Consider the following 7,844-nt stretch of genomic DNA (forward strand, 5'->3'; position numbering starts at 1 on the left):
TGCACCTCGACTCTTATAACTGCCATCTGGTTTCTGTACAAATTGTAAATAGTCTTACGCTCCCTGTATTTTACCCCTGCTACCTTCAGAATTTGAAAGAGAGTATTCTAGTTAACATTGACAAAAGCTTTCTCTAAGTCTACAAATGCTAGAAACGTAGGTTTGCCTTTTCTTAATCTTTCTTCTGAGATAAGTCGTAAGGTTAGTATTGCCTCACGTGTTCCAACATTTCTGCGGAATCCAAACTGATCTTCCCCGAGGTCCGCTTCTACCAGTTTTTCCATTCGTCTGTAAAGAATTCGCGTTAGTATTTTGCAGCTGTGACTTATTTTACTGATAGTTCGGTAATTTTCACATCTGTCAGCACCTGCTTTCTTTGGGACTGGAATTATTATATTCTTCTTGAAGTCTGAGGGTATTTCGCATGTCTGATACATCTTGCTCACTAGATGGTAGAGTTTTGTCAGGGCTGGCTCTCCCAAAGCTACCAGTATTTCTGATGGAGTGTTGTCTACTCCCGGGGCCTTGTTTCGACTCAGGTCTTTCAGTGCTCTGCCAAACTCTTCACGCAGTATCTTATCTCCCATTTCGTCTTCATCTATATTCTCTTCCATTTCCATAATATTGTCCTCAAGTACATCGCCCTTGTATAAACCCTCTATATACTCCTTGCACCTTTCCGCCTTCCCTTCTTTGCTTAGAACTGGGTTGCCATCTGAGCTCTTGATATTCATACAAGTGGTTCTCTTCTCTCCAAAGGTCTCTTTAATTTTCCTGTAGGCAGTATCTATCTTACCCCTAGTGAGACAAGCCTCTACATCCTTACATTTGTCCTCTAGCCATCCCTGCTTAGCCATTTTGCACTTCCTGTCGATCTCATTTTTGAGACGTTTGTATTCCTTTTTGCCTGTTTCATTTACTGCATTTGTATATTTTCTTCTTTCATCAGTTAAATTCAATATTTCTTTTGTTACCCAAGGATTTCTATTAGCCCTCGTCTTTTTACCTACTTGATCCTCTGCTGTCTTCACTACTTCATCCCTCAGAGCTACCCATTCTTCTTCTACTGTATTTCTTTCCCCCATGCCTGTCAATTGTTCCCTTATGCTCTCCCTGAAACTCTCTACAACCTCTGGTTCTTTCAGTTTATCCAGGTCCCATCTCCTTAAATTATCACCTTTTTGTAGTTTCTTCAGTTTTAATCTACAGTTCATAACTAATAGATTGTGGTCAGAGTCCACATCTGCCCCTGGAAATATCTTACAATTTAAAACCTGATTCCTAAATCTCTGTCTTAGCATTATATAATCTATCTGATACCTTTTAGTATCTCCAGGATTCTTCCATGTATACAACCTTCTTTTATGCTTCTTGAACCAAGTATTAGCTATGATTAAGTTATGCTCTGTGCAAAATTCTACCAGGCGGCTTCCTCTTTGATTCCCCCCCCCCCCAATCCATATTCACTTACTATGTTTCCTTCTCTCCCTTTTCCTACTGACGAATTCCAGTCACCCATGACCCATCTTTCACAGTCTGCTACAATACAACGACTAATGCGAGAATAGAACGACACGTTGTATAGAATTGTTGCGGACGACAATACCTCAGGCGTGGGTGTTACCAAACCCTCCGACGAAAAATTCCAAAAGTACCTTTACTTTCTGACTTCCCCTCGTACAGTGCACTTAGGGTAAGGACACTTTACAAAAATCTATAAGGTGGTTGCCGATACGGTGGGGCTCAACCAACTTTTCGAAATTCGTTTTTCACGGTTGTGACGTAACAGATTTCCACAGGTATCACCTGTTTTGAGATTTGATGACATTAGAACTCGCAACATCAGAATTGCAGATACAAGTGGCAAGCTTCAGGCATTAAGAGAGATTTTTTTATTTCTTTGTGAGTGCATCCATAAACAATTACAGTTCTAATGACTACTAACTAACTATTGATGAAAGACTAGCAACTTTCCGTGGCAACTGCACATTTCGAGTATATATGTCATCGAAACTAGCAGTGTACAGAATAAAAATGTGGGTACGTGCAAACGCTAAAAATGTATATGCATGTAATATACAAATATATACAACCACAAAACACAAATAGAGAGAAGAAAATCAGGGGCAACGTTTTGTGTTCGATATTGCTGGACCATATTTTCGCTCTGGAAGGGGAATCACTACAGATAACGTTTTTACTTCCATACCGGTAGCTGAAAAGTTATTGGATCGCAACTTAAGTTGGAACTCTAAGAGGAAGCAAAAGAGAAATAACACAGGAAAATCTTTATTATCAGGATTCACAAAAATGATGACCATTGTCTGATACATTGCAAAGAAAGACAAGTGTGTTATTCTGCTTTCAACCCAACACGATGATGACTGATGAACTACAAAAAGAAAACAAGAGACCTACCATAATTGCTCACTATCGTGAGACTAAAGGGAAAGTAGATGTGAGGGATTTGATGACAAGACAATGCAGCTGTGTACGTAAAACAAATCGTGGGTAGCTAATGTTCATAGAAATGGTGGACATCGTGGATCACAGTTCATACATTATGTGGTCAAAAAAATATCCAGGCTGCCAGAAAGATTTCATAAGAAAGAGGAACTTGTTCTGAAGCTAACAAAACCGCACGTGGAAGAACTACCAAGAAATCCAACTGGACTACATACACAATTGTAAGATCTATTGAAGTTATTGGAATTGAAGTAAAGGCGACTAATCCTACTGAAGGTACCAAAGTGGAGGCTTCAGAATTACTGACAGGAAAAAAATGTGCATTGTGTCCGAGGGATGAAGAACGGAAAATTAGATTCATGTGTACAAAGTGCAAAAAACCAGTGTGCCTGTAAGTAGGCTGTTTCTGTTTTCTTATTGGCAACGTTACGTAGCGCTCTGTATGAAAATCACTGGCTGTGCTGTGTGCAGTCTGTGGCTAGTTTGCATTGTTGTCTGCCATTGTAGTGTTGGGCAGCTGGATGTGAACAGCGCGTAGCGTTGCGCAGTTGGAGGTGAGCCGACAGTAGTGGTGGATGTGGGGAGAGAGATGGCGGAGTTTTGAAATTTGTAAGACTGGATGTCAATTATGACTATTAAGGTAAATACATTGTTTGTTCTCTATTAAAATCTTTCATTTGCTAACTATGCCTATCAGTAGTTAGTGCCTTCTGTAGTTTGAATCTTTTATTTAGCTGGCAGTAGTGGCGCTCGCTGTATTGCAGTAGTTCGAGTAACGAAGATTTTTGGTGAGGTAAGTGATTTGTGAAAGGTATAGGTTAATGTTAGTCAGGGCCATTCTTTTGTAAGGGTTATTGAAAGTCAGATTGCGTTGCGCTAAAAATATTGTGTGTCAGTTTAAGCACAGTCATGTATAATTTTTCTAGGGGGAAGTTTCATGCCAAAGCCATAAAAGAGACACGATTGTGGCTAAACATTCTCAATATTTGGAGAAGTCATCTAAAAAGACTAAATTTGTTTGTTATTTAAAATTTTGATTTTATATTTTGTCAGCAAAGTGACTATACACTTAGAATCCCAAATTCTGTATGTTTGGACAGTAAAACACGTATGATTGCTTCAGATCTGTAATAAACCGTCAGTTTACATTAATAATTGACATTCTGAATTATTTTGTGACTGTATGACATGTAATATTAATTTTTTTACAGTGCTGACCTGGGATAATTACAAAAGTCATTGGATATCTCTTAATATGGTGTCGGATCTCCTTTTGCCTGGTATAGTGCAGCAACTCGACATGGCATGGGCCGCACAAGTCGTTGGAACTTCCCTGCAGAAATATTAAGCCAGACTGCCTTTATAGGGGTCCATAATAGCAGAAGTGTCTGTGGTACAGGATTTTGTGCACGAACTGTCCTCTCGATTACGTTCCATAGATGTTCGATGGCATTGATGTCGGGTGATCTAGGCGACCAAGTTATTCACTCTCATTGCCCAGAATGTTCTTCAAACCAGTCGCGAACAACTGTGGCCCGGCGACATGGCGCAAAATCATCCATAAAAATTCCATCGTTGTTTGGGAACATGCAGTCCACCAATGGGTGCCAATGGTCTCCAAGTAGCCGAACATAACCATTTCCAGTTAGTGATGGGTTCAATTGGACCAGAAGACCTAGTTCATTCCATGTAGACACAACCCACAGAATTATAGAGACACAACCAGCTTGCACAGTGCCTTGTTGACAACTTCGGTTCATCGCTTTATGGGGTCTGCGCCACATTCCAACCCCTCCATCAGCTCTTAGCAACTGAAATCAGGATTCATCTGACCAACCAACTGTTTTCCAGACATCAGGGAACAACCGATATGGTCACGAGCCGAGGAGAGGCGCTGCAGACGATATGGTGTGTCACCAAAGGCAGCCGCGTCGGTCATCTGCTGCCATAGCCCCCATTAAAGCCAAATTTCGCCGCATTGTCACGACGAGTACGTTCGTCGTACGTCCCACATTGCTTTCTGCGGTTATTTCGTGCAGTGTTTCTTATCTGTCAGCAGTGACAACTCTACGGAAACACCGCTACGCTCGGTTGTTAACTGAAGGCCGTCGGCCACTAAGTTGTCCGTGGTAAGAGGTAATGCCTGGAATTTGGCACACTCTTCTACGTCTAAATTTACATCCATACTCCGCAAACCACCTGACGGTGTGTGGCGGAGGGTACCTTGAGTACCTCTATCGGTTCTCCCTTCTATTCCAGTCTCGTATTGTTCGTGGAAAGAAGGATTGTCGGTATGCCTCTGTGTGAACTCTAATCTCTCTGCTTTTATCCTCATGGTCTCTTCGCGAGATATACGTAGGAGGGAGCAATATACTGTTTGACTTTCCGGTGAAGGTATGTTCTCGAAACTTCAACAAAAGCCCGCACCGAGCTACTGAGCGTCTCTCCTGCAGAGTCTTCCACTGGAGTTTATCTATCATCTCCGTAACGCTTTCGCGATTACTAAATGATCCTGTAACGAAGCGCGCTGCTCTCCGTTGGATCTTCTCTATCTCTTCTATCAACCCTATCTGGTACGGATCCCACACTGCTGAGCAGTATTCAAGCATTGGGCGAACAAGTGTACTGTAAGCTACTTCCTTTGTTTTCGGATTGCATTTCCTTAGAATTCTTCCAGTGAATCTCAGTCTGGCATCTGCTTTACCGACGATCAACAATTATGATTATTCCATTTTAAATTACTCCTAATGCCTACTCCCAGGTAATTTATGGAATTAACTGCTTCAAGTTGCTGACCTGCTATATTGTAGCTAAATGATAAAGGATCTTTCTTTCTATGTATTAGCAGCACATTACATTCTTCTACATTGAGATTCCATTGCCACTGAGGATCTCGGAATATTGAATTCACTAACGATTTCTGAAATGGAATGTTCCATGCGTTTATCCCTATCTACCACTCCGCGCTCAAAGTCTGTTAATATTCGTCTTGAGGCCATAATGACGCCGGAAGCCTTTTCACGTAAATCACCTAAGTAAAAATGACAGCTCCCGCAATGCACTGCCCTTTTATACCATCTACATCTACATCGACACTCCACTCTGCAGATCACACTTACGTGCCTGGCAGAGGGTTCATCGAACCACCTTCGCAATAATTCTCTATTATTCCAACCTCGTACAGCGCGCGGAAAATTCGAACACCTATATCTTTCGGTGCGAGCTCTGATTTCCCTTATTTTACTATGATGATCGTTTCTCCCTATGTAGGTCGGCGTCAACAAATTTTTATCACATTCGGAGGAGAAAGTTGGTGATTGAAATCCCGTGAGAAGGTTCTGCCGCAACGAAAACCGCCTTTGTCCTAATGATGCCAATCCCAAATCCTATATCATTTGAGTAACATCTACATCTACATCTACATACATACTCCGCAATCCGCCATACGGTGCGTGGCGGAGGGTACCTCGTACCACAACTAGCATCTTCTCTCCCCTGTTCCACTCCCAAACAGAACGAGGGAAAAATGACTGCCCATATGTCTCTGTACGGCCCCTAATCTCTCTTATCTTATCTTTGTGGTCTTTCCGCGAAATGTAAGTTGGCGGCAGTAAAATTGTTCTGCAGTCAGCCTCAAATGCTGGTTCTCTAAATTTTCCCAGCAGCGATTCACGAAAAGAACGCCTCCTTTCCTCTAGAGACTCCCACCCGAGTTCCTGAAGCATTTCCGTAACACTCGCGTGATGAACAAACCTACCAGTAACAAATCTAGCAGCCCGCCTCTGAATTGCTTCTCCCTCAATCCGACCTGATAGGGATCCCAAACGCTCAGGTAGTAGTCAAGAATAGGTCGTATTAGTGTTTTATAAGCGGTCTCCTTTACAGATGAACCACATCTTCCCAAAATTCTACCAATGAACCGAAGACGACTATCCGCCTTCCCCACAACTGCCATTACATGCTTGTCCCACTTAATATCGCTCTGCAGTGTTACGCCCAAATATTTAATCGACGTGACTGTGTCAAGCGCTACACTACTAATGGAGTATTCAAATATTACAGGTTCTTTTTCCTATTCATCTGCATCAATTTACATTTATCTATAGAGTTAGCTGCCATTCTTTACACCAATCACAAATCCTGTCCAAGTCATCTTGTATCCTCCTACAGTCACTCAACGACGACACGTTCCCGTACACCGCAGCATTATCAGCAAACAGCCGCACATTGCTATACACCCTATCCAAAAGATCATTTATGTAGATAGAAAACAACTCTCTGCCGTCTTCCGCGATAATACAAAACGTGCCGCTCGTCTTCGGACTTCCTCGATGTATTCTGTCAGTCTTATCTGATAAGGATCCCACAGGGCGCAGCAGTATTCTAAAAGAGTACGGCAAGCGTAGTGTAGGCAGTCTTTTAGTAGATCTGTTACATTTTCTATCAGTAAAACGCAGTCTTGGTTAGCCTTCCCCACAACATTTTCTGTGTGTTCCTTCCAATTTATGTTGTTCGTAATGGCATACCTTGTGTATGCAATACTCCCGGCATAACTTTTGTCACCTCCGTTTATATTACCCCCACTTGGTAACCGGAAGGTATAACGGGTGATCAAAAAGTCAGAGTAAATTTGAAAACTTAATAAACCACGGAATAATGTAGATAGAGAGGTAAAAATTGACACACATGCTTGGAATGACATGGGGTTTTATTAGAACCAAAATGCAGGATGGCGCTCCACCCCCTATTGCTAGACGCGTGAAAGATCTCTTGCGTGCGTCGTTTGGCGATGATCGTGTGCTCAGCCGCCACTTTCGTCTTGCTTGGCCTCCCAGGTCCCCAGACCTCAGTCCGTGCGATTATTGGCTTTGGGGTTACCTGAAGTCGCAAGTGTATCGTGATCGACCGACATCTCTAGGGGTGCTGAAAGACAACATCCGACGCCAATGCCTCACCATAACTCCGGACATGCTTTACAGTGCTGTTCACAATATTATTCCTCGACTACAACTGTTGTTGAGGAATGATGGTGGACATATTGAGCATTTCCTGTAAAGAACATCATCTTTGCTTTGTCTTACTTTGTTATGCTAATTATTGCTATTCTGATCAGATGAAGCGCCATCTGTCGGACATTTTTTGAACTTTTGTATTTTTTGGGATCTAATAAAACCCCATGTCATTCCAAGCATGTGTGTCAATTTGTAAGAAGAGTAGGTTGTTTGAGATTTGCTGATGACATGGTCCTTCTAGCCACAGGGGAAAAAGAATTACAGGATTTGGTGGACACCATTGCAAGTAACGGAAAAAAATATGGAATGACAATTAACACAAATAAAATAAAAGTACTGGCACTAGGAGGAAATAAGGAAATAAAA

This window comes from Schistocerca nitens, chromosome 10 (genome assembly GCF_023898315.1).
Source record: "Schistocerca nitens isolate TAMUIC-IGC-003100 chromosome 10, iqSchNite1.1, whole genome shotgun sequence".
Taxonomy (NCBI): Eukaryota; Metazoa; Arthropoda; class Insecta; order Orthoptera; family Acrididae; genus Schistocerca; species Schistocerca nitens.